Here is a 27,360-nt window from a genome sequence, read left to right on the forward strand (position 1 = left end):
ATGAAGCTATGAGCTTCAGTGTCCCTGGGAGTCTTGGGAATTGCTGCGGATTGTAAGAGTGTTCCAGAAGGAGAGAAACTCATTTACAATCAAGAAGCATTTGTCCATAGATCTCAAAAGAAAACGACCTAAAACTCCATGGTCCTAGGCATTTGTTATAATTTCTTTCCTTATTCTATATAAATATTCCCTTTTATATCTACTTTTGTTATTTGTAGTTTAATCATCTTTTCCTTAGAGAGAGTACCCAGAATTTTTATTTTATTTTATTTGTTGGAGAGAGAGAGAGTGCACAAGCAGGCAGAGTGGCAGGCAGAGAAAGAGAGAGAGAGCGATTGAGCACACAAGCAGGGGAAGTGGCAGAGGGAGAGGGAGAAGCAGGCTCCCTACTGAGCAAGGAGCAGATGTGGGACTCAATCCCAGGACCTTGGGATCATGACCCGAGCCGAAGGCAGCTGCTTAACTGACTGAGCCACCCAGGCATCCGAAGAGAGTAGAAAAAATTGTAAAAAGTTTTAGTTTCACAAAACCTGGATTATTCCCCTACTTATCCTTTTTTTCCCCCCAAATAGAAAATTACATCATCCATTTTATAATTATTAATGTGCTGAATGCTAGATGCCTGAGAGGGTAACTGGTCATTTCAGGAACTATTACAAGTGGATATACTTTTTTTTTTTTTTTTAAGATTGTAGAGGATAAGAGATGATCTACTGATTCTGAATCATCTTGTAATAATCTGGCATGATGGAAATTTGCCTGGCCAAATAGAACACCCTGAATCCTAATATTTAAACCAACATGTAAACAACTCCGTGGCTTTCAGAATTTTTTTTTAACTGCAACTCAAGCAGAAATACATGTTATATGCTTGTCATGACCCATTGTTTTGGTGCATCTGAACTGCTAAAATAAAATACCGCAGACAGCTGGGTAACTTATAAAAAACAGAAATTCATTTCTTAGAGCTCTGAATGCTGGAAAGTTCAAAGCAAGCCATCAGCATGGTTGAGCCAAGGCCCTCTTCCCAGTTCATAGCTGGGAGTTTTCGCTGTGTCTTCAAGTGGTAGAAGGGGCTAGGAATCTCTTCTGGGACCTTATTATAAGGCACCAATCCCATTCATAAGGGTTCCACTCTCCTAATACTATTATCTTTGGGGGTTAGGATCTAATCATACGAATTCAGGCTATAGTAAAATAGATTTCACATTTCACTAATGGGTGACAGATTTTAATTTGAAAAACAGTGCAAGAACACATTGGCTCCTTGAAATGATTATTTTCTTCCTACGAGCAATGCATGGACATGGGGAAATGGACAAATCTAGTGGTCCTTCCTTGTCCAATCACTCTCCACAATGAGAAATAGGACTAGCTGTTCCAAAGGGAAACTAATCACTGACAATAAGGAGAAATCAGTCATCCAAAGTACTAATGAGATTGTGATTGGTTTGTTGGTTCATTTATTAATTGGGAGTGAGTCTTTCCATGGCTTTTACTGCCCATTTTACACAGGTGCTCCACATTGGTTCATCGGCTACATTGTCTAATCATCCACAGGAGGCTAATTTAAATAGCTATGCTATTGGTGATTACAAGCCATCAGTTGATAATGGAACCAGTGGTTGGTAGTTTCAGTTCCCCTCCAAAGAATTTTTTCCCAAAGTATTTAAATACAGAAACTCATTCAAGATAGTGATTAAGAGACATGATACACTGGATATAGAATGATATTCTTTCACAGTATACAATTACTGAAAATAGCATATGTTAGCAAAATTGTGTGTTTTGTGAAAAAAGGATGTGGAGAATTGCATGAATGCTCAATATTTTAGCTAAAACTACAGACTTCCACAGGGCTTCTGTTGAAGCCTATGTCTTCCCCAAAATAAAACTCATCCAGAACTTTAGATACTGTCACCTCTGGAACATGAATTCATGAATGAAAACTCCCTTTTCTTATAAAACTAACTGGTTTGTAATCAGAGAGGCTTAATATAGATACTAATTGGCAAGACAGTGCAGATGAACTTTCAGTTTTGAATTTAATACAGTAATTTCTTTCTATCTGTAATGGGGTTTGTTTAACAAATGTCAGCCACGTCTGGGAATTTGGAAGTCGTTGGGAAACTGAATCAAAGTCTTTAAAATAAAAATCTGGAGAGTTTGTAAACACTTTTTTAATGCATTTGCAAAATCTATAGTAATCACTATAACAGCCATGGGGGGGCAAGACTCTATTAAACAGTGATTCCCACTTTTTGGATGAGGTGATCAATGACATTTATAGTAGATTTCTTTGGCGTGAGGAAAGCTCTGTTCATGGCTCACTGAATTACATGGACTATTTTAGCTCACTGAGCTTGATGCAATCTTAATATGGATTCTTGAGGATGTGGAAAAGTAAGGAAAATTGTCATATAAATCCTTCTCTGCTATGTAAGCTGTTCTTAATCTTCTAATAAGCCTACTGGGAACCACTTCTGGGTCACTTTATGTTCAACAATTTGCTCCTCTGCCTAAATGACCAGGTCAATGCCTGGGCCTTTTTGCCAGTACCTGTGAATTTTTAACCCAGTGATATTTAAGGAATCATCTAAAGAAGATGCAGCTATCTAGCTAAGTCCTTCTTGTTCAGCTTTGTTCACTGAGAGAGACAGTGTACTATTATGACATGAATGAGTGAGAAAACTGAAAAGATTGGGGTAGGTAAGTGTGGAAGTAAACATTTATTGAACATTTACTAAGATCAGCTTTCAGTGCCTTTGTCCTGGGCACTATGTCATACTTTTTCCTGATAGCTTCTCAATTAAACCTTGATTCCCAAAGGATTTTCATTATCCATATATTAACAAATAAAGACAATGAGACTCACAAAACTAAATCATTTCTGCAGTAGGTCTGAGAGCTAGTAAGTAGCTGAGTCAGAATCTAAGAAGTGTGTCTGAAGACAAAAGTTTATTATAACCTGTTCTTAGAGGTCCCAAATTAACCCCGGGCTGATCTAGGACTAGAATCCAACCTCCTACCTTTCTGACCAGTGTTCTTTTACTAGACTGTGTCGCATCATAATATAGCTACAACTGTATCAGTTTGGAGCAAGATTGTCTTCTCATAGGGGCATTTCACTAATGAAATAGCTTAGATGAAGGGTCCAGAGCTTTCCACTGAGAAGCTAGTCATTCAGTTGGTTATCCAACTACATGTTTGTGACACAGTAGAGGGTCTGAGTCGATCAAAATCAATTATCCTTTCACAAATATAACCAAGCATTCTTGTCATCGGGGAAGAAACTTGGTTTCATTAATTAACAAGTAGCTGTGGTAGTTGATTGACGACTGAGCAAAGAGCAGTCTTGCTTATCCTATAGATGGAGCCTTTTCATTGTGGTCATATTCTATCTTCAGAGCTTATTTTCAAGCTCTCCAAGCTCAACCTGTCCTATTTTGATTCTCCATCCAAGATTGTTTTAATCTGTGTTAACTCACGAAAAATATGAATGGCAGGTATCTACATTTCCTTTCAACAGTGCCGTTAAGTCTCTACTGTGTGGTAACCATTGCTTTTCTGATCAAGATAGATGTCAAAAGTAATCATTAACATTGTCTAGGCCAGTTCAATTCAAGGAATATCAGCTTCCTACTGCACGCCAAGTACAGTCATTGATTCTGTGAGGTTACATAGATAAATACGTAGTTTATCAAGGGAGGAGGAAAACATGCACAGATAACTCTAGTGTAAATCAGACTGTGCTGTAATAAAGGTATGTGATAGAAATGGCTACTTATTATTAGGAGAATCAGCAATATATCATAGAAGAGGGAACATTTTATCTGGTTCTAGAAGACAAAGAGTGTTTAAATTTTAGTCAGAGAAGGACTTTGGAGGATAGGGCGGAGAAAAGAAAGAACATTACAGGCAAGGGAGGCAACATGAGTAAAGGTATATTGGTATGAAAACATATGGTTGGAAAAATTCAAGTAGCACCATACTGAGAGATGAGGAAAGAAAAAAGGCCGTTGAGATTCAAGGGACAGATGAATCTAGAAAATTTTGTGAGGCAAAATTAATAAGAAGTGCTAATGAGTTGCAACTTCATTTTGTAGGAAATGAGATTTTATGAAAAATTGTTTAAGACATAGTGATTTCAAGATGAAAATTACTATCAATAGGTTAAGAAATAGCAAGTGGTTCTATTCACTTCAAAATAATGCTTTTTATATTTTTGAGTGAATTTTGATCTTGGATGTCAATACTCCAGCTCACTCTTTGAAATATACTCCCTGCTCCAGACTTGTGTTCTGAAGCAAATTTGTGAGAAGGTCATTTTTTCTAAAATACTTACTGGGGAGAATGATAATATGCAAAAACATTTTCCTTTGGGAGATCGTAGAGAAAGCTCTCTCAGCCATGCTATTCTGAAATCATGATCTCTTATCATGATTGTGTGGATTTGATTCAGGAAATATAATTCTAGAAACAGTAACTGTGCAGGTGCTATGTAGAAACTTTTTGTCTTTCTGAATTAGCATTTCTGTTTGAAGGAGGATGGTAGTCTAGCCTTTACTTTGCTTGTTTTATGAAGATTCTGAAGACTCATAGATCTTTAGTAAGGAGATATCAGAGAATATAAATAACAAAGGGTTAGGAATAATTAATTTGTTCTTATTTTTATTGTTTTTGAGAGGCAAACAAGTTTATCATCTGGATTCCTTTGCCTCAATACTGACACGGGCATTTTTTTTTTTCTAAGATTATTTATTTATTTATTTATTTATTTAACTGACAGAGATCACAAGTAGGCAGAGAGGCAGAGGGGTTGGGGGGGGGGCAGGGAAGCAGGCTCCCTGCTGAGCAGAGAGCCTGATGCCACTCCATCCCAGAATCCTGGGATCATGACCTGAGCCAAAGGCAGAGACTTTAACCCACTGAGCCACCCAGGTGTCCCATGACATGGCCATTTTTTTTAAACCATTTTTTAAAAGATTTTTTTTTTAAGTAATGTGTACCCTAATGTAGGGCTCAAACTCAGACCCCTGAGATCACAAGTATCATATTCCACTGACTGAATCAGCCAGGCACCCCTAATCTGGCCATTTTAATTACATGTATTTCCTAATGTGAGTGTTCTGTGACTATACTGAATATTTTGTATCTCTTTACACTATAATGTGCAAGTGTACTCACTTTAATATAAGGCATGTTTCTTTTTTATTAATTTATTCTTTATTTTCAGCATAACAGTATTCATTATTTTTGCACCACACCCAGTGCTCCATGCAATCCGTGCCCTCTATAATACCCACCGCCTGATACCTCGACCTCCCACCCCCCTGCCACTTCAAAACCCTCAGATTGTTTTTCAGAGTCCATAGTTTCTCATGGTTCTAATTCTTGTCTTTTTTATTTACTCTGGCTTAATTTTAATCCTTCCTTGGTGTTTTAAATGCCTCAAATAAGAATAATGCCAACTAGGGTGATTTTCACCTTTTTATTAGCAAATGTGAAACATGTGTAACTCATAATCACCTGGTTGTTCTTAGCCCAGGGCATCTGGAGAGCCTTTTCAAGATTTCTGCTCTCCTCAGGCACTCACCAAAGGGAATGCAAGATTCAGTCGTTTTAACTTACAAATCAAGTCCAGATTTGATTATTAAGGTTTTCTATTTCCTACTTGCTGTCACAAACCCATCCTGAAATTTAATTTCCCTACTAGACATTTTAAGCAAAATGTTTAAATGAAAATGGCCAAACACTAATGAAGACTTCCAACAGGAGAAATGTGTGAGATGGAGTCAAGAGCTAAGTCTCATGTGTGTTTAGAGAGAGGCAAATTGTAGAATATGGATGGTCTCTGTTTTAATGAATCTGAGCATTAAACCCTTTTCTAAACAGTCCCCAAATTTCTATAGTTATAGATACCTGTACTAGGCACACTAATTATATGCATGTCAGTCCAGGTACATTGCAGACCGGAACTAATTCTCTTCTTGATCCAGCTACAAGATGCAGTGGTGGGCAAGAAAGAACTACTTAATTAAAGTTCTTTAAAGTAAGAATTTATTTTTAGGATCACTGGTGACAGATAATGATGAGAAATTTCTGAATTGCTGACTCTACACACTAGTGTGTTGATGCTTAACATAGGTTTTCTTATTTGTGAATTATCCTGTTAATGTAATAATAAATGAAAGAAACTGCTCATTTTTTCCCATTTATTTGCTATTATAAGTGCTTGAGATACTCTTCACACAGTCTCCTCCTCTTAGTCACATTGTGACCTCCTCCAGTGCCCCACACCACTCTATCTGCAGTAGCCCCATGGCACTGTTCCTATTACTGTATCATGTTTTCTGCATACCAGTTATCACTGTCAGATGTTCTCTTACTGAGGTGATTATATGTTAATTTACCATTTCTCCATTCTATGGTGTAAGCTCCATGAAAGCAGGAACCTTTCTGTCTTGTTCATCACTTTATTCTCACCACCTACATCTGTCTGTGATGACCTGTGAAATCGTTATCAGCAGGGTATAATTTTTGATGAGTTTGGGATTTATTGTTCATAGAATTTAGGAAAATATTATATTCATTTTTCAGGTTATGAACTTTTTTTTTTTTTAACTTTTAAAATCCCTTTAAGTAAAAATGTCCATGGGAAAATGTTTGGAGTAAGAAAATATTCATGTGCCTTATTTGCTTCTGTTTTGTAACTATCCTGCTACAAACTGAACTGTGTGCTCCTTCCCTCCATATTCATACACTGAAGCCCTAATCCCTAAAGTGTCTACATTTGGTGATAGGGCTTTTTTTTTTTTTAAGATTTTATTTATTTATTTGATAGAGAGAGAGAGAGGCAAGTAGGCAGAGAGGCAGGCAAAGAGAGAGGGAGAAGCAGGCTCCCCGCTGAGCAGAGAGCCTATGTGGGCCTCCATCCCAAGACCCTGAGATCATGAACCGAAGGCAGAGGTTTAACCCACTGAGCCATCCAGGACCCCTGGTGATAGGACTTTTAAGAGGTAATTTAGTTAAATGAGGTCATAAGGGTGGAACCCCTAATCAGATGGACTAGTGTCCTTATAAGAAAAAACACTGGAGAACTTACTTTTTCCACATTGTTAAAGGACAGAATGGCTACCTGCAAGCCAGAAGGAGTGCTCCAATCAGAAACTAAACTTGCGGGACTCCTGGGTGGCTCTGTTAGTTAAGTGTCTGCCTTTGATTTAGGTCATGATCCCAGGGTCCTGGGATCAAGCCCTGCATCTGCATCCCTGAGCAGCTAGCCTGCTTCTCCCTTCCTGTCCCTCTGCTACTCCCCCTGCTTGTGTGGTCAGTCTCTCTCTCTCTCTGTCAGATAAAAAAATAAAATCTTAAAAAAAAAAAAACAAGACACCTACATTTGCCAGACTCGGTCTTGAACTTCCCAGCCTCTAGTACTATGAGAAAATAATTTCTGTTGTTTAAGTCATACAGTCTCTGGTAATTTGTTATGGCAGCCCCAGCAAACTAATACACTTACTAATTAACAAACAATTATTTTTAATACTTTATTAGAAAAATTTCTATTCTCCATGCTATATCATACCGTGTCATTCAGTTCTTGTTGTGCTTTTATGCCACTCGTAACATTACTATGGCTGTGATGATGGGAATGAATGAGGAAGAGAGGAAAGAGTTTTGTAAGATCAAAGTTGAAATTTCTACAATGTAAAGCTTTCCCTTCTGCAGACTTTATCATTTACTATGTGATAGGTTCCAAAAAATAAATGGCATTATATGGACAAGGGACAGCAGCTTAATTGTCCTATTACTGCTACTTCCATTTTAGATTGATCAAGGGAATAGTCTTTTGAGAGAAGATGTATGTTAAAATGACATAATGGTCTGTGAGATCAGGAAAATATTAGGGCCCCTTGTTGGCTCAGTCAGTATCACAGATGGGTCATGAGTTCAAGCCCCACGTTGGGCATAGAGATTAGTCAAGGAAATTAAAAAGAAAGGAAGGAAAGAAAGAAAATGTTTGGGTGTTCAATTTTTGGACCTTCAATTCATTGGGTCTTAGGAAAGCAGATGAAGACCAAAATCATGAAAATAAAATAATTTCTAAGCCCTTCTAAACTATTTTCAGGAAGCAGATATAGCACACAGAGCAAAAAATCAACTAATGTGTATCCATTATTAGACACACCGCCAAACATTTGGTGACCTAGTTTTCTCTCTTATCTTGTTTTCAAGGCATAAAGGCTACAGGTGTCTGTGAAAGTGAAGAAAAGTCATTGTAGCTAAAGGTTCATCTAAATAATGATTATTTTTAAAGTTATATTGGTCATTTAAAAATGCTTTCTATTCTAATAGGCAAAATTAATGGATGAAGCAGGTGCATACATTGTTTTAATTAACAACAGTTGTACTATAGCAACATTATAGGAGCTTATTATGGCATCATTTATTAAGAATATGTTACCAATGCATTTTATAACATGCATTATAAAAAGTTATTAGAGGATATGACTGCATCTTAGAATCATTCAATAAATACTAATAAAGCATTTATGATTGTGCCATTAATTTAAAATGCTATCATTATCTTTCAAGCAGGTGTCAGCATCAAGTGCCAACAAACCATTCCTGACCACATCAATGGTAGTAGTGATTAGCAGTTTCCCTGAGTATGTGTTAAACATCCTCCCCCTTTATTAGTTTGGAAGTAGCCATCTTCTATATGGGAGCTCCTGAGTCTCTCTGTGTGCTCTCTGAATCTCAATAGGAAAGAAGAAAAAAACAAACTTAATTCCCCCAAATCATACTACTAAGTTTTAAATTGTAGCTATTTGTAACTCATATATTAGATAGTGACCATGGTTGAATTTTCCATTGCATATGTAAGGAAGGTGTGGTTAATTTTCTTTTAATTTTGTTTTTTTTTTAAGATTTTATTTATTTATTTGACAGAGAGAGAGAGATCACAAGTAGAGAAGCAGACAAAGGGGAAGGGGAAAGCAGGCCCCCTGCTGAGCAGAGAGCCTGACGAGGACCCTGGGATCATGACCTGAGCAGAAAGCAGAGACTTAACCCACTGAGTCACCCAGGCGCCCTTAATTCTGTTTTTTTTTGTTTTTTTGTTTTTTGTTTTTTTTTACATTATCAAATATATTCATTGAAAAAGAATACTTTTCTTAAGGCCCGGTGGGATCCCATAGCTCAATTGCTTTGAAACCTCATCAATCAGCTTGCAATTTGCTATTACTTAGGTAACAGTGTTGACTGGAGTGGCTAAAAACTGGGCCATTTATTTCAATTAATCATTTGTTTTATGCAATATCAGTTTGGAAAAGTAATAGTAAGGAATCTTCCCTAGATGAATGTGCTGAAAATAGATGTAACATTTTTGAAATTAGAGACACTTGGATAAATCAATGAAAAATTCTGAAACATGTTTCTTTTAAAACAGAAAATTCTTACTGTTCTTATCAGTGGAATTTAAGAAACAAAGCAGAACCATAGGGGAAGGGAGGGAAAATCAAAACAAGATGAAATCAGAAAGGGGATACAAGCCATAAGAGATACGTAATCATAGGAAACAAACTGAGGGTTGCAGGAGGGGAAGGGCGTGGGGAAATGGGGTAACTGGGTCATAGGCATTAAGGATGGTGCGTGATGTAATGAGCACTGGTATTATACAAGACTGATGAATCCCTGAACTCTGCCTCTGAAACTAATAATATACTATGTTAATTAATTGCATTTAAATTAAAAAATTGGGCCTTCCCTTAAAAAAAGAGTAGAGAAATTCAAAGACCTGTAAACTATAGCTATGATGGCTAAGATCTAAAATCAAACAAAAACAGTCGTAGAATTAGCATCATTCCTAGCCTTATAATATGTAATACAAAACAGTGAGTAACTAGTATTTAGCTATAATTCTTTTACTTTACTTTTTTTTTTTTAAGATTTTATTTATTTGACAGAGAGAGATCACAAGTAGGCAGAAAGGCAGGCAGAGAGAGAGGAGGAAGCAGGCTCCCCGCTGAGCAGAGAGCCCAATGTGGGGCTCGATCCCAGGACCCTGAGATCATGACCTGAGCCGAAGGCAGAGGCTTTAACCCACTGAGTCACCCATGCGCCCCTCTTTTACTTTTCTTAAATGGAGTCCTACAATGTGATTTATTTCTCACCAAAAAAGCCCATTTACAATGAAGTTGGTATTTCTGGGCTAACCAAGCAAATGTTGACATCACCTTTCATGGTCAGTGGATAAAAAAATCTATTAAACTATCTTCACTTAAGGGGTGCCTGGGTGGCTCAGTGGGTTGAGCCGCTGCCTTCAGCTCAGGTCATGATCTCGGGGTCTTGGGATCGAGTCCCGCATCGGGCTCTCTGCTCAGCAGGGAGCCTACTACCTCCTCTCTCTCTCTCTCTGCCTGCTCCTCTGCCTACTTGTGATCTCTCTCTGTCAAATATATAAATAAAATCTTAAAAAAAAAAAAACTACCTTCACTTAAGCTACTTTTATTCTTTCTAGCCTAAATATGTTAACTTTCAACTAAGACAGAAATTTACAACAACACTTTTGGCTGAAAACACTTAAAAACTTTTATCCCATCTTAACCAAACAAATCCAGAAGACCATTGTGTTTCTTATCTAATAGGTTTTATTTTTTTTTTAATATAATTTTTTATTTTTTCTAAACATATATTTTTATCCCCAGGGGTACAGGTCTGCGAATCACCAGGTTTACACACTTCACAGCACTCACCAAAACACATACCCTCCCCAATGTCCATAATACCACCCCCTTCTCCCAAACCCCCTCCCCCCAGCAACCCTCAGTTTGTTTTGTGAGATTAAGAGTCACTTATGGTTTGTCTCCCTCCCAATCCCATCTTCTTTCATTTATTCTTCTCATACCCACTTAAGCCTCCATGTTGCATCACCACTTCCTCATATCAGGGAGATCATATGATAGTTGTCTTTCTCCGCTTGACTTATTTCGCTAAGCATGATACGCTCTAGTTCCATCCATGTTGTCGCAAATGGCAAGATTTCATTTCTTTTGATGGCTGCATAGTATTCCATTGTGTATATATACCACATCTTCTTGATCCATTCATCTGTTGATGGACATCTAGGTTCTTTCCATAGTTTGGCTATTGTGGACATTGCTGCTATAAACATTCCTGTGCACGTGCCCCTTTGGATCACTACGTTTGTATCTTTAGGGTAAATACCCAATAGTGCAATTGCTGGGTCATGGGGCAATTCTATTTTCAACATTTTGAGGAACCTCCATGCTGTTTTCCAGAGTGGCTGCACCAGCTTGCATTCCCACCAACAGTGTAGGAGGGTTCCCCTTTCTCCACATCCTCGCCAGCATCTGTCATTTCCTGACTTGTTGATTTTAGCCATTCTGACTGGTGTGAGGTGATATCTCATTGTGGTTTTGATTTGTATTTCCCTGATGCCGAGTGATATGGAGCACTTTTTCATGTGTCTGTTCGCCATCTGGATGTCTTCTTTGCAGAAATGTCTGTTCATGTCCTCTGCCCATTTCTTGATTGGATTATTTGTTCTTTGGGTGTTGAGTTTGCTAAGTTCTTTATAGATTCTGGACACTAGTCCTTTATCTGATATATCGTTTGCAAATATCTTCTCCCATTCTGTCAGTTGTCTTTTGATTTTGTTAACTGTTTCCTTTGCTGTGCAAAAGCTTTTGATCTTGATGAAATCCCAATAGTTCGTTTTTGCCCTTGCTTCCCTTGCCTTTTGCGTTGTTCCTAGGAAGATGTTGCTGCGGCAGAGGTCGAAGAGGTTGCTGCCCGTGTTCTCCTCAAGGATTTTGATGGATTCCTTTCGCACATTGAGGTCCTTCATCCATTTTGAGTCTATTTTTGTGTGTGGTGTAAGGAAATGGTCCAATTTCATTTTTCTGCATGTGGCTGTCCAATTTTCCCAGCACCATTTATTGAAGAGGCTGTCTTTTTTCCATTGGACATTCTTTCCTGCTTTGTCGAAGATTAGTTGACCATAGAGTTGAGGATCTATTTCTGGGCTCTCTATTCTGTTCCATTGATCTGTGGGTCTGTTTTTGTGCCAGTACCATGCTGTCTTGATGATGACAGCTTTGTAATAGAGCTTGAAGTCCGGGATTGTGATGCCACCAACGTTGGCTTTCTTTTTCAATATCCCTTTAGCTATTCGAGGTCTTTTCTGGTTCCATATAAATTTTAGAATTATTTGTTCCATTTCTTTGAAAAAGATGGATGGTACTTTGATAGGAATTGCATTAAATGTGTAGATTGCTTTAGGTAACATAGACATTTTCACAATATTTATTCTTCCAATCCAGGAGCATGAAATATTTTTCCATTTCTTTGTGTCTTCCTCAATTTCTTTCATGAGTACTTTATAGTTTTCTGAGTATAGATTCTGTGTCTCTTTGGTTAGGTTTATTCCTAGGTATCTTATGGTTTTGGGTGCAATTGTAAGTGGGATTGACTCCTTAATTTCCCTTTCTTCTGTCTTGCTGTTGGTGTAGAGAAATGCAACTGATTTCTGTGCATTGATTTTATATCCTGACACTTTACTGAATTCCTGTATAAGTTCTAGCAGTTTTGGAGTGGAGTCTTTTGGGTTTTCCACATATAGTATCATATCATCTGCAAAGAGTGATAATTTGACTTCTTCTTTGCCGATTTGGATGCCTTTAATTTCCTTTTGGTGTCTGATTGCTGAGGCTAGGACCTCTAGTACTATGTTGAATAGCAGTGGTGATAATGGACATCCCTGCCGTGTTCCTGACCTTAGCGGAAAAGCTTTCAGTTTTTCTCCATTGAGAATGATATTTGCGGTGGGTTTTTCATAGATGGCTTTGATGATATTGAGGTATGTGCCCTCTATCCCTACACTTTGAAGAGTTTTGATCAGGAAGGGATGCTGTACTTTGTCAAATGCTTTTTCAGCATCTATTGAGAGTATCATATGGTTCTTGTTCTTTCTTTTATTGATGTGTTGTATCACATTGACTGATTTGCGGATATTGAACCAACCTTGCAGCCCTGGAATAAATCCCACTTGGTCGTGGTGAATAATCTTTTTAATGTACTGTTGAATCCTATTGGCTAGTATTTTGTTGAGTATTTTCGCATCTGTGTTCATCAAGGATATTGGTCTATAGCTCTCTTTTTTGGTGGGATCCTTGCCTGGTTTTGGGATCAAGGTGATGCTGGCCTCATAAAATGAGTTTGGAAGTTTTCCTTCCATTTCTATTTTTTGGAACAGTTTCAGGAGAATAGGAATTAGTTCCTCTTTAAATGTTTGGTAGAATTCCCCCGGGAAGCCGTCTGGCCCTGGGCCTTTGTTTGTTTGGAGATTTTTAATGACTGTTTCAATCTCCTTACTGGTTATGGGTCTGTTCAGGCTTTCTATTTCTTCCTGGTTCAGTTGTGGTAGTTTATATGTTTCTAGGAATGCATCCATTTCTTCCAGATTGTCAAATTTATTGCCGTAGAGTTGCTCATAGTATGTTCTTATAATAGTTTGTATTTCTTTGGTGTTAGTTGTGATCTCTCCTCTTTCATTCATGATTTTATTTATTTGGGTCCTTTCTCTTTTCTTTTTGATAAGTCGGGCCAGGGGTTTATCAATTTTATTAATTCTTTCAAAGAACCAGCTCCTACTTTCGTTGATTTGTTCTATTGTTTTTTTGGTTTCTATTTCATTGATTTCTGCTCTGATCTTTATGATTTCTCTTCTCCTGCTAGGCTTAGGGTTTCTTTCTTGTTCTTTTTCCAGCTCCTTTAGGTGTAGGGTTAGATTGTGTACCTGAGACCTTTCTTGTTTCTTGAGAAAGGCTTGTACCGCTATATATTTTCCTCTCAGGACTGCCTTTGTTGTGTCCCACAGATTTTGAACCGTTGTATTTTCATTATCATTTGTTTCCATGATTTTTTTCAATTCTTCTTTAATTTCCCGGTTGACCCATTCATTCTTTAGAAGGATGCTGTTTAGTCTCCATGTATTTGGGTTCTTTCCAAACTTCCTTTTGTGGTTGAGTTCTAGCTTTAGAGCATTGTGGTCTGAAAATATGCAGGGAATGATCCCAATCTTTTGATACTGGTTGAGTCCTGATTTAGGACCGAGGATGTGATCTATTCTGGAGAATGTCCCATGTGCACTAGAGAAGAATGTGTATTCTGTTGCTTTGGGATGAAATGTTGTGAATATATCTGTGATGTCCATCTGGTCCAGTGTGTCGTTTAAGGCCTTTATTTCCTTGCTGATCTTTTGCTTGGATGACCTGTCCATTTCAGTGAGGGGAGTGTTAAAGTCCCCTACTATTATTGTATTATTGTTGATGTGTTTCTTTGATTTTGTTATTAATTGGTTTATATAGTTGGCTGCTCCCACGTTGGGGGCATAGATATTTAAAATTGTTAAATCTTCTTGTTGGACAGACCCTTTGAGTATGATATAGTGTCCTTCCTCATCTCTTATTATAGTCTTTGGCTTAAAATCTAATTGATCTGATATAAGGATTGCCACTCCTGCTTTCTTCTGATGTCCATTAGCATGGTACATTCTTTTCCACCCCCTCACTTTAAGTCTGGAGGTGTCTTCGGGCTTAAAATGTGTTTCTTGGAGGCAACATATAGATGGGTTTTGTTTTTTTATCCATTCTGATACCCTGTGTCTTTTGACAGGGGCATTTAGCCCATTAACATTCAGGGTAACTATTGAGAGATATGAATTTAGGGCCATTGTATTGCCTGTAAGGTGGCTGTTACTGTATATGGTCTCTGTTCCTTTCTGATCTACCACTTGTAGGATCTCTCTTTGCTTAGAGGACCCCTTTCAAGATTTCCTGTAGAGCTGGTTTGGTGTTTGCAAATTCTTTCAGTTGTTGTTTGTCCTGGAAGCTTTTAATCTCTCCTTCTATTTTCAATGATAGCCTAGCTGGATATAGTATTCTGGGCTGCATGTTTTTCTCATTTAGTGCTCTGAAAATATCATGCCAGCTCTTTCTGGCCTGCCAGGTCTCTGTGGATAAGTCAGCTGCCAATCTAATATTTTTACCATTGTATGTTACAGACTTCTTTTCCCGGGCTGCTTTCAGGATTTTCTCTTTGTCACTGAGACTTGTAAATTTTACTATTAGGTGACAGGGTGTGGGCCTATTCTTATTGATTTTGAGGGGCGTTCTCTGAACCTCCTGAATTTTGATGCTCGTTCCCTTTGCCATATTGGGAAATTCTCCCCAATAATTCTCTCTAGTATACTTTCTGCTCCCCTCTCTCTTTCTTCTTCTTCTGGAATCCCAATTATTCTAATGTTGTTTCGTCTTATGGTGTCACTTATCTCTCGAATTCTCCCCTCGTGGTCCAGTAGCTGTTTGTCCCTCTTTTGCTCAGCTTCTTTATTCTCTGTCATTTGGTCTTCTATATCACTAATTCTTTCTTCTGCCTCATTTATCCTAGCAGTGAGAGCCTCCATTTTTGATTGCACCTCATTAATAGCTTTTTTGATTTCAACTTGGTTAGATTTTAGTTCTTTTATTTCCCCAGAAAGGGCTTTTATATCTCTTGAGAGGGTTTCTCTAATATCTTCCATGCCTTTTTCGAGCCCGGCTAGAATCTTGAGAATTGTCATTCTGAACTCTAGATCTGACATATTACCAATGTCTGTATTGATTAGGTCCCTAGCCTTCGGTACTGCCTCTTGTTCTTTTTTTTGTGTTGAATTTTTCCGTCTTGTCATTTTGTCCAGATAAGAGTATATGAAGGGGCAAGTAAAATACTAAAAGGGTGTCAACAGCCCCAGGAAAATATGCTTTAACCAAATTAGAAGAGATCCAAAATCGTGAGGGGGGATAAAGGGGATAAAAAGGGGTTCAAAAAGGAAGAAATTTAAAAAAAGAAAAAAGAGAAAAAAAAAAGAATTTAAAAAAAAAAACACCTAAGAAAAATATAATAAAGAAAAAAAATATATATTAGATAAACTAGTAAAAAATCGTTAAAAAAGAAAAAGGTAACAGTTAAAAAAAAAAATTTACCCGAAGGCAAAAAAAAAAAAAAAAAAAAAAAAAAGAAAAAGAAAAAAATTAAATTAACCGCAAGACTAAAAAAAATCACAGGGAAAAAGCCATGAGTTCCGTGCTTTGCTTTCTCCTCCTCTAGAATTCTGCTGCTCTCCTTGGTATTGAAACCGCACTCTTTGGTAGGTGAACTTGGTCTCGGCTGGATTTCTTGTTGATCTTCTGGGGGAGGGGCCTGTTGTAGTGATTCTCAAGTGTCTTTGCCCCAGGCGGAATTGCACCGCTTTTACCTGCCCAGGGTGAGTAATACGCTTGGGTTTGCTTTCAGGAGCTTTTGTTCCCTGAGCGCTTTCCGTAGAGTTCCGGAGGACAGGAATACAAATGGCGGCCTCCTGGTCTCCGGCCCGGAGGAGCCGAGAGCCCAGGGCCGCACTCCTCAGTGCGCGCTCAGAGAACCGTGCTCAGTTACTCCCGTCTGCCTGACCTCCGGCCGCGCTCCGAGCTCACCGAGCCTGCGACCGGTTCAAGGTCACCCCGAGCTGCGAGCTTACTGTCGGCTCTGTTTCTGTAGCCGGCTTTCCCGTTCCAATACCCGCAAGCTCTGCGACACTCAGACACCCCCGATCCTTCTGTGACCCTGCGGGACCTGAGGCCACGCTGACCCCGTGTGGGCTTTGCCCCGGGTAGCCTCTGGAGCAATGTCCCTCAGCGGAACAGACTTTTAAAAGTCCTGATTTTGTGCGCGGTTGCTCCGCAGCTTGCCGGGAGCCGGCCCCTCCCCCCGGGGTCTATCTTCCCCTTGTTTTGGATTCACTTCTCCGCCGGTCCTACCTTTCCGAAAGTGGTTGTTTTTCTGTTTCCAGAATTGCTGTTCTTCTCTTTGATCTGCTGATGCATTTGCAGGTGTTTGCAATCTTTAGATAAGCTATCTAGCTGATCTCTGGCTAGCTGAAGTAGTCTCGGCCTGCTACTTCTCCGCCATCTTGACTCCTCCCCCTCTAATAGGTTTTATTTTTAAAGTTTTCTTTCATATAAAGGAAAGCTAACAAAAAATAAGTGTTGGCAGGATATAGAGAAATTGGAACCCTTGCATGAGATTGGTGAATACAAAATGGTGTCGCCTCTGTGGAAAATAAAGGTTCCTGAAAAAACTAAAAATAGAACTACCAGCAACTGATCCAGCAATTAAAAAAAAAAAATTGAAATCAGGATCTTGAACAGATATTTGTACTCTGAAGTTAATTTCACTATTATTCAAATAGCTCAGAATATGGAAACAAAGCAAATGTCCATCAGTAGGTGAACAGATTTTAAAGATGTACGGTATGTGCATGCAATGGAATATTACTCAGCCTTAAAAAAAAAAGAAATCTGCCATTTACAACAGTATGAATGGACCTGGAAAACATTGTGATGAGTGAAGTAAGCCATCACGGAAGGAAAGTAGTGCTGCACCAGTCCACTTATGTGAGATATCTTAAACAGCCAAACTTATGGAAACAGAAAATAGAATGATGGTTGACAAGGGATATAGGGAGAGAGAAATCAAAGTCTTTTCCTAGGGGGTATAACATTATAGAAGTTCTGGAGATCTGTACAAACACAGTGCCTATATATAGTTAACAATATGGTACCATAAAATAAAATTAAGAGAGTAGATTTGTTAAGTGTCCTTATCAAAAATAGGTGGGGGAGACAAGGAAACCTTTGCTGGTGTTGGACATGTTTACCTTGATTGTGGTGATGGTATCACAAGTGTATGCATATGACCAAACCCAAAAATTGTGTACATTAAATATGTGCAATTTTTGGTATACCAATTATACCTCAGTACAACTGGGGAAGAAAGGAAGAGAAAATCCTCAAAAAACTCAGATCTTTAGGCCTATTTGGATCATAAATTCTCAAGCAACATTTCATGATCGAGTTAATCTCTGAATTTTCTTATTTTAAAAACAAATAAAAGAGAATATTATTTTAAAAGAGGGAAAGAAGGAAGGACAAAAATTCAAAACTTTCTTACTATAAGAGCAGCTGTGATTTTATATATGTGATATAATGCAACATTAAATGGTTTCCACTTGACTTTTGGTTTCCTTATATAATTTGGAAATTTTTTAAAGATCAAAACAGTTAACTTTGAATTCCTCCATATATTTTGGGTACACATGGACTTAAGTGGAGGACTTGCAAGGTCCATGGTGAAAATGTTACTCTGAGTAGTAGCAGCAGTTTTGGTGTAATGATATGTAGAAGTAGCAGTAGTAAGAATGCTGATAAGATGATAGTAATGATGTTTTTCTTTGTATTTCTAAGTTCCTGAGCCTAGGTAATCCGCACAGCTGGCATTTTGTATTAGCTCTTGAAAAGATTGAAATAATCTGGTTGTGATCAGTGGAGATCATAATCTCTTCCACAAACTATGTATTTCTGTTTTAAAATCCTTTGTCTCCTTGTTTGCAAAATGAGTGAAACATACTTATTTTATTTCTTAGCAATGTTATAAATCAAATTTAATAACTGACTAACCATTGAAGAGCCAGCAGGTTCTGCCTTTCCTATTTGGTGTATTTCATGGTGTTTTGCATGAGAGAAAACACCAAGTGTTTATTGGTGAATTTAAAGTGGAAGCATTTTGAAAAGTTACACGAAGAATCAGTAATATCAGTTTGTTGTTTTAACTTAAGTGATTTCAAAGTGTTGCACACTTAAGTGACATTATTAGACCAAGAAAATTCTTCACAGAAAATACAAATGAATAGAATTACAGAACCAAAATCTTTCAGACTCTAAAATTTGAGGGAGACTGTTCATAAATGAATTCTCATTTCCAAACGGAATTTATCACTTAGCTTCAATCTGTGCAAATTATGATTGATTTTAGAAAATCTGTGTAAGTTGAGTTTTCAGAAACTGGAGAATTTTACAGCTCTAAATGGCTTTCTTAAAAATAATGACCCCCTAAAAACCACGTCGTTTTTATTTTATTTTCTTAAAAGATTATTTATTTATTTATTTATTTATTTGAGAGAGAGCACAAGCAAGGGGAGGGGCAGAGGGAGAGGGTGAAGAAGAGTCCTTGCTGAGCAGGGAAACCTGACATGGGGCTGTATCCCAGAACCCCCAGATCATGACTTGAGTCAAATGCAGACCTTAAATGACAGAGCCACCCAGGTGCTCCAAAACTGTCTTTTTCCACAAGAATGTTACTTACATATAATTATGGTTTATAATTTTCCAAATTCTACATGTTTTGTTTTGTTTTGTTTTTTAAAGATTTTATTTATCTACCTGACAGACAGAGATCATAAGCAAGCAGAGAGGCAGGCAGAGAGAGAGGGGGAAGCAGGCTCCCCACTGAGCAGAGAGCCCGATTCGGGGCTTGATCCCAGGACCCTGGGATCATGATCAGAGCCGAAGGCAGAGGCTTTAACCCACTAAGCCACCCTGGCACCCCTACTTGTTTTGTTTTTAATGGGTTAAAATCACCATAACTTGTAAAGTTTGAGAACATCACTTACTTTATATAATGAGAATTATTACCTAACATTAATCGAGCACTTAGGATACCAGATACTATTCTAAGCATTCTGTGTCTTGAATGATTGAATCCTCCTAGCAATCCAATAAGGAAGATATTGTTGTGATCTCCATTATATAGATGGGGAAACTGAGATACTGACAAATGAAGTGACTCTTTCTAAGGGCTGATGGATTTAAATGGAGGAGTCGGAATTTGAATCCAGGATAGAAACAAAGTGTAAGCTTACAAGATGTGCAGATGTGAGCCCGCCATCTTGAATAAATTCAACCCCATCTCTTGAGGTTGGTACCTAACGAAAAATGACCCAGTACAGCAGATTGATTTCACTTTAAATTTATTTTTTTTAAGATTTTATTTATTCATTTGAGAGAGAGAGAGAGAACACAAGTAAGGAGAGGGAGAAGCTGACTCTCTTTGAGCAGGGAGCCCCTTGAGGTGCTGGGTCCAGGACCCTGGGATTGTGACCTGAGCTGAAGCAGATGCTTAACCACCTGAGCCACCCAGGTGCCATTCACTTTAAATTTATTATCTCAAACCTCAGATAGGCTCTCTCTCTCCATAATTGCTACAACTTTTGTATAATAAGCTTCATGCCTTGCTTTCCATGATGGAGATTTCATAATTTCTCCTCTCTTCAATGTTCCACATCAGCACTTCACTCACAATCAACTTCATTCTTGCTTTAAAAAAAAAAAAAGAAGAAGAAGAAAAAGAAGATAAAGAAACAGATACAGTAGCACTTGCTTATCTACCCACATCAAATCTGCAAACATTTATAAATCTTTTTTGCCCTAATACAGCTTAGGAAGAGTTTCTCTTCCTTTCAAGAAAAGTCATTCTGCAAGTGTGTTGGATTCATCATTGTTCACCTGCTTAGTCGGGCTCCTCTCAGCTGAATCAGTGTTCTCTCTCTCTTCTTCCTCCAAAATGCACCATACCCAGTTAGTTTCACCTTCTGTGCATTTCTCCAAATGCATGCTCCAAACCATGCAGACAAACCTCCATGCAACGTCTTACCTTCTCCCAACTACCACACTGTTTTTCTGTTCCCCTTCACTGCAAACTACTCTTCTTGATTTCTCCACTTCCTCGTATTTGTTTTCCTATCATTCTAACTCAGTGTGGTGTTTGCTCCTCAATAAAAGCAACTTTTGAGCAAGATGCCAGATGCACTAGGATACCTTCTGTCCTTATCATATTCGACCTGTCAGCAATATTCAACATAGTTATTTACTCCTTTTAAATACTGGCACAACAGCCATAGTTTGCACAGATGCAAATGTTGGGTGGCCCTAACAGAAAGATACCACATGCATTCAAAGTGCTGTTTGATTTTAACTCCACCTCTCTATACTCCATGCAAGAACAATCAAGTCTGAGGCAACTTGGTGAGGTAGGAACTTCCACTTCTGTTACACCTAGCACCTGAAGACACAGCCCAATTAACAACTCTGACTAAGCTCTTCCTACAAAAATGGAACCCAGCTCTATAATTCCTCCATCTCATCCATTACAACTTAATTCATTAACTCAATTCCTTCATTAGTTACAACTACCGTTTTGGGTCCTGTCCTGCCTCAAAGAGGTTTAAATTGCCATAGCAATTCTTCAGACATACCGTCTGTTACTGATTTAGTTCATCCTGAATCTGCCCTGTGTTCTTAACCAGCCCCACCCTTTTACTTTTTGGCTTTGTCCAACCATACCCCCCGGTTTTATTCTGTTTTGTTTTTCACCATCCTTAAAGAAGAATGCCCCAGGCTGGATATTTACCCCATTTCTTTGTCTACAGTATTCACTGACTTAGCTAGTACTATTTACCATTTTTTTAATCCACCGGAACTCATTTTTGCTCATGGGTTCTTAATTGGACCTAACTTGTAAGCAGTGAAAACATTATTCCTGACATGTTTGGATTTCAAAGCATTTGGATCCCAGCTACTCTTTGGGTCTTTTCAAAAATGTATCCCTTTATATATGTCAGAGTGATATGAATTTTCTGGCTCTCAGATCCACACTGAATTAGTTTTTGTTCTGGGACACAGGGTATGCAAAATTTCCATAAAGTAAGCGTACAGATATTTTTGCCCAGAAAACATATGTTTAGAAGGGCCACCCAACATTTGCATCTGTGCATCTGTGCCATTTTAAGGTTTTGTCAAAACTTACAAGTAACAAAATTGTTACATGATGCCTAATATACTAAGAAGTAATCATCTTAATTTACATCAGTCTTTCAAAGTTACTAAAATGATGCCTGGAGCTTGAAACAAAACAAAACAAAACAAAAAAACAAAAGGCAGCAAAGAAAACCTCCAATTTACCAAAACGTAAAAGACAAACAATATTAAAAAGCTTACTCTTCCATCATCTCTTTAAAAGATAGTTTCACGTCACTTTTACATAGAGGTGTGAAGCTGAAGATGAGCATCTGAAAGAAGCATCTACCATGAACTGTGAGAATGATTAATCCTCTGGGTCATATATTCTCCCATCACTTGCACATGGCCATTTTCCTTTGGAGCCTAAAATGAATCCCGTGTGTGCTCTGGGCCTGGAGCACCAAGCTCATTGGCATAATATATTTAGCATTCACTGGATGCAAAGTGTAGATTAATAATCTGATTTGTAGAGTAGTGAACAACTGTTTTGTGAAGTTGCCGTTGTTATTGCTTTTGGGGTGCTTGAATTCCACATCCAGTGACAAGGAGCATATTAATCCAAACATGTTTGTGCTGCAGAAATAAATATCATGGAGATACCAGTATTTGAATTTAAAACATGGCAGTATTGTCCGACAGTTCCTGCCTTTTGGCAGGCAGTTCAGTGAATCTGTGAATGTATTCATGTGAATAATTGTTCATGATCACACAAAATCCCTTGACTGCTGTTGTTAGCACCAAGCACGCAATGCTATACCAGCAGTTTTAGAAATACCTTTGAATTTTTCTGAGTGGGACATACTCAGGGGGATAGAGAAGGGCTTCAACTGGGTTGCATTTATTTTTGGTCCTCTGCCTATTTTCCACATACCTCACAGCACCTCAATCTAAAGCATGTTTTTATCAAATGTAGAACTTCCTGGTTCAGGCAAGTGTTAATTGAATACTGTATTTATAGCACTAGAGAGGTAGATAGTCAGAAAGGAAATTATTTTCCTATTTTGAGAGGCTATAACAACCCCAATACCACCCATCACTATCGAGCATGTATGAGATTCTTTAATAATGTTTTTACCTCTAAATGATCTTTTGTCAGGAGCCATGTTGACCACAACAAAGTCCGTGGAAGTCTTTGAAAAAGAAAATATTTTCCTATAAAAATTATTAAAAATGACATGTTGTTGCAGTTTTTCCAAGCAAATTATAACTGGCTGTCATGCAGACAAGGGTTGCTATGCTAAGCAGTTTTTGTGGATAGGTAAACCATATAAAAGTGAGACAGAGCATATTTGAAGCTGTGGGAAAGGGAAGTTCAGGTTGCCTGGAGCAAGAATAAGTTCAGTATTTAAAATCATGGGAGAGCCACAACACCCTTCCCCAAACACAGTGCAGGCAAATGTCTAATTTTCTTTCTCAGGTAGTTTCTCTCCAAGATGGTTAGCATAGGAAACACTGCTGGTTCGTGGGGCCAGAGAATCTCAGAAATATTACTAGCAGGTCAGGATTTGTTGTTTGTTGATCCTAAGGAAAATGAACCTCTCATGTCTTCATGTATGTTGTTGTCATGGTGCCAGGGAGAGAGCAGAACTTCAGATACTCAGTCCTCAGACAATAGGCAAAACGGTGGGTAAAATCCCCTGCCTCCCATAGATCGAGTTAGGAAAATTATTTAGGAGGACAGTCTCATTTTTCTAGTTATCCCTAATTCAAGAACTCTCCTGATTACATTACTGCTTCACTTGACTAACAGAGACGTAAGTCAATATGTGTCAATATATGTCTGAGATTTTAATGCTCCTGTGCTCTCTCGCTTCTGGGCCTTTTTTTTTTTTTTTTTTTTTTTTTCTAGAGACACTCCTTTCATCAGTGATTCACCTAGCCTCACAGCTTCAATACTCTGTTGGGGCTGCTGGCTCCCTCATCTAAACAGGGAAACCTCCAGCCTGGAGCTCCCTGCCCCAGTCCTCAGGTCAGTACACACACTGTGTCTATAAATATCTCTGTTTGCTTCTCTAACAGATACTCTCCTCATCAACACAGCACGCTAATTGTGAGCCAGGTTGTCTCTTTCCACATAAAATTTCTAAAAAAAAATGGCAGATGTTGGGATTTAAACAGATAATTATGTGTTCAAAAATGGGAAAAGGAAATACACAAATAGATAACTCTTAGGACTCCCAGAAGATGGCAAACAGATAAGATTTGTTCAATACTAGAAGTGGAGGTGAACCTAGGAGAAAAAATGGGAAATCTGCTTGGGATACCTCAGCAAGGGCAGCCAGGTGAATTGACAGTGTCACAGTCTGGACCAAGCAGATATGAGAGGGATTGCTTGTTCCAACTGGTGGCAGGGGTGTGTGAGCTGGGTCACAGAGACATGGCCACACCCAGGGTGCTGGCAATGCATGGGAGAGATGGAAATCATTTCTGTACCCAGAAGACAAGTTGCTCAGGTCTAGCATCAGGAACATGTCCCACTCCTCCTTAGAGCTCAGAGAGAAAGGGCCAGAATAGCTTCTCAGCAGTCTCTCCCATCCTTGCACTTAGTAGGTCTAGATTCATACAGACATTGTTTCACAGGATGTCATAGTCTCAAGGATGGACACACAATCAAGAATTGCCAATACTGTAAAAAACCAAGAGTTCAAAAACTAGACAATAGGATCAATAAATACAAATGCTTGGACTAGAAGAAACAGTTAATGGAAAAAGGGGGGGGAGAGCATAAAAATAAGAATAACGGCTATACTCAGAGGGATAAAGCAAAATGGCATGCTCATAAAACACACACATAAGAACAGGCTCTTCTAAACCATTCTGTTCTAGAACCCTCCTCTGAAAGAGCTGACCTTAAAAGAAGCAGACTCAGAAGTTGCCCACCCAAAGGAATGTGGTTATTCCAAGGAGGTCAGCAAATAGAGAATGACAGTCTGAAGGTACCACCATCACTGTGAGCTACAGCAGAGGACCTCAGAGCCTCAGGCAGGGGCTTTAAATTATCCTCTCCCCATATACATCTTCAGCCATCACCCTTCTTGCCAGGGTCTCTAAGGAGATGATATTCCTTTCTCAGGAGCCACAGCTGGATGGGGACAATCACGTTATACATAAGACATTTACCAGATTCTCAGAAATGAGAACACTTACAGAAAAATCATGATGCCAGGCTAATTTAAAATTGGGGCTCTGAGTGTTGAGATTTGGGGATGCCCAGCAGTTAAATATAACCTAGGGATAAAATATAGAAAGACATAGTTTCTCCATTAGGGAGACAAAAACTAATTAGAATAAAAATAATAGTAATGACAATAAACCTTATTGATTCTTCTGAGTCAGACTCTACTAAACAGTTTACATGCTTTCTTCCATTCAAGCTTTTTACAAATCACATGAAATCAGTACAATTATTATCAATTTTCAGATGAAGAAAATGAAGCTTGTAATGATAATGTGACTTGTCTGACCTGGCAAGGTTTGGAGCGGTTGAATCCCAACAGTTCAGAGGTCATCTGCTTAACCATTCTGTTCACTGGCTTCCTAATAATCCTGTGAGGAAACAAACCTATTAACGTTACAGTCACAGTATCCCCTAATCACATGGAAAACAAACTTGCAATTGCCCTTCGAATTCCTGGAGGCAGATTATGGCTACCACATACAGAATATTAAGGCAGCAGCTCCATAAAAGGGCTTGCTGTTAGCTAGTGCCTGCTTGGCAACTCGAGTCTGAGAGGTGGACGAGGATCCTTGGAGCAGGTGTTCAGCAGAGGGGTGGGTGGGGGCAGTAGGGAATACAGATTTCTTATGGGAATGTATGGTTTTGCCCAGAGGAGTTGAGGGAGGAGTCTCATGGGTGGAATGTTTGAATAAACCCTGAATTGGGAATGTAGAAGAGGACTACAGTCAGATGGCTTGGGTTGAAGATCTCTAGTCCATGGGAAAATAGGCCAGGGGAAAGCTGGCTCCCAAGGTTGGACAAGTGAACTACTCCATATATACTATTAAAGACTGAGACATTGTCAAAAGGGCTATTAATAAGAAGGCAAAAATGCAATTAATAAAGCTGTGAGATAAAAGCCAAGGACCATCAATCAGTAAGTTGGCTTGAAACGAATTCCTTGAGAACAGAAGTAGAGCCTTGACTCCCCTAAGACAGGACTGATTGCAATGAAGGAACCTCTGAACCTGTGGGGTATACCCAGTCACAAAAGAGGAAGAATATGAGAAAGAGTAACCAGGCAACTGCCACTGTCTAGTAATCTAGTCTCTGCCATTTTTTTTCTCTAATGTGTTTTTAAGTATTATGTAAAAGTTTCTCCTTCAGTACCCAACACAATCTCTCTCTCTCTCTCTCTCTCACACACAACACACGCACGCGCGCGCGCACACACACACACACACACACACACACGTTGTTGACTGAATGTTCTTTGTTGTTTTAAAGCAGGCAGCATTTTTGAAGTATTTTCAAGAGATGAAATTCTTTTGCCCTGTCTAATGTTGGAAGTAACATGAAACTTATTTAGATTGATATAGATCATCTTTAATGAGCATTTGAGTCAGTAAATCTCAGAAATACTAAAAGGTAACAATATATAAAATTATTGAGTTCTTATAGAAGGTAATATAACATGAAGGACTAGATACCCAATTCCAAAACTTGGACTTAGAGTTTTTAATATTTAAGAAATTTGTCTTTTGTCTATTTTTACTTTAGCAGCACATTTTATAACTGATGGTATCTTTACTTCAAGAATTTATTATATAGAGTCAAGAAAGTCTTCTCTCAGGAGGTACATTTTGCCCAAAATTTGACCTACAACAGCAAGACTGGCTAAAGGTGTATGTGTTTTTACATGTAGTGTACATCATACAGGGCTAGGCGGTCTGGGTCCTAAGTCCTAGAGCCACAGCCTCCTCTTTTGGATTTACATTCCTGAGAGGGACCTTGTCTCTTCATCTCTACCTGGAGGAACAACAGGGCCATTCTTCTCAGGGAACCACAATTTGCTGTTAATATTATAGAGGTAATGGTGTAGAAATTCACATAATGATGGACAGAAAGAAATAAGCAATATTCCTAGGAGAGGTGTATGACTGTGATTTGTTTTTGTATTGACTCCCAAAGTGTGAACTATGATGGCAGTCTGTCTTTCTTTCTAGGATATGTGTTAATGTGCCCAAAGGCTAGTAAGCATTGAGGGATTTTAATATGCATGATAAATAAAGGCAGGAAGCCACCAATTTTGTTTAAAAATGGTTTATTTATTTTCTAGAAGTGAAAACTTATAAATGAAACTTGAGGAAACATACTGTTAGTCTGAAGTCCTCTGAAGTAGGCAACTATTAATAATTCAGATTCTGTAGGAAAAAATATGCAAGTCACATACTGGGTGAGTCTGTGCCACTCTCCCAACATACTATTGGCCAGTCCCCTGAAGCAACAAGCCTAGAATCCACATGTTGAATGAAACAAGTAAGGAAGAATGATGGCAGTCAGCATTCTAAATTGTGTGTCCTACACCTTACTCTTCATAAACTTAGGGGAACTTTCTGTTTCAATTCACTCTTTCTCCTATGTTCAGTGAAATTGAGCCAAAAATTGACCCAGAATTCTCCAGGC

The 27,360-nt window shown here is 38.5% G+C and overlaps 1 long non-coding RNA gene across 1 annotated transcript in view; it reads left to right on the forward strand.

Moving 5' to 3' along the window:
- Window positions 1–27,360, forward strand: part of LOC309867171 — a 277,043-nt gene that overhangs the window by 196,604 nt on the left and 53,079 nt on the right. Inside the window, exon 3 of the long non-coding RNA XR_014313014.1 lies at window positions 23,587–23,706. This is a non-coding gene — a long non-coding RNA (uncharacterized lncRNA). The remainder of the gene's footprint in view (window positions 1–23,586; window positions 23,707–27,360) is intronic.

The sequence above is a fragment of the Mustela nivalis genome (genome assembly GCF_964662115.1).
Source record: "Mustela nivalis genome assembly, chromosome: 6".
Lineage (NCBI taxonomy): Eukaryota > Metazoa > Chordata > Mammalia > Carnivora > Mustelidae > Mustela > Mustela nivalis.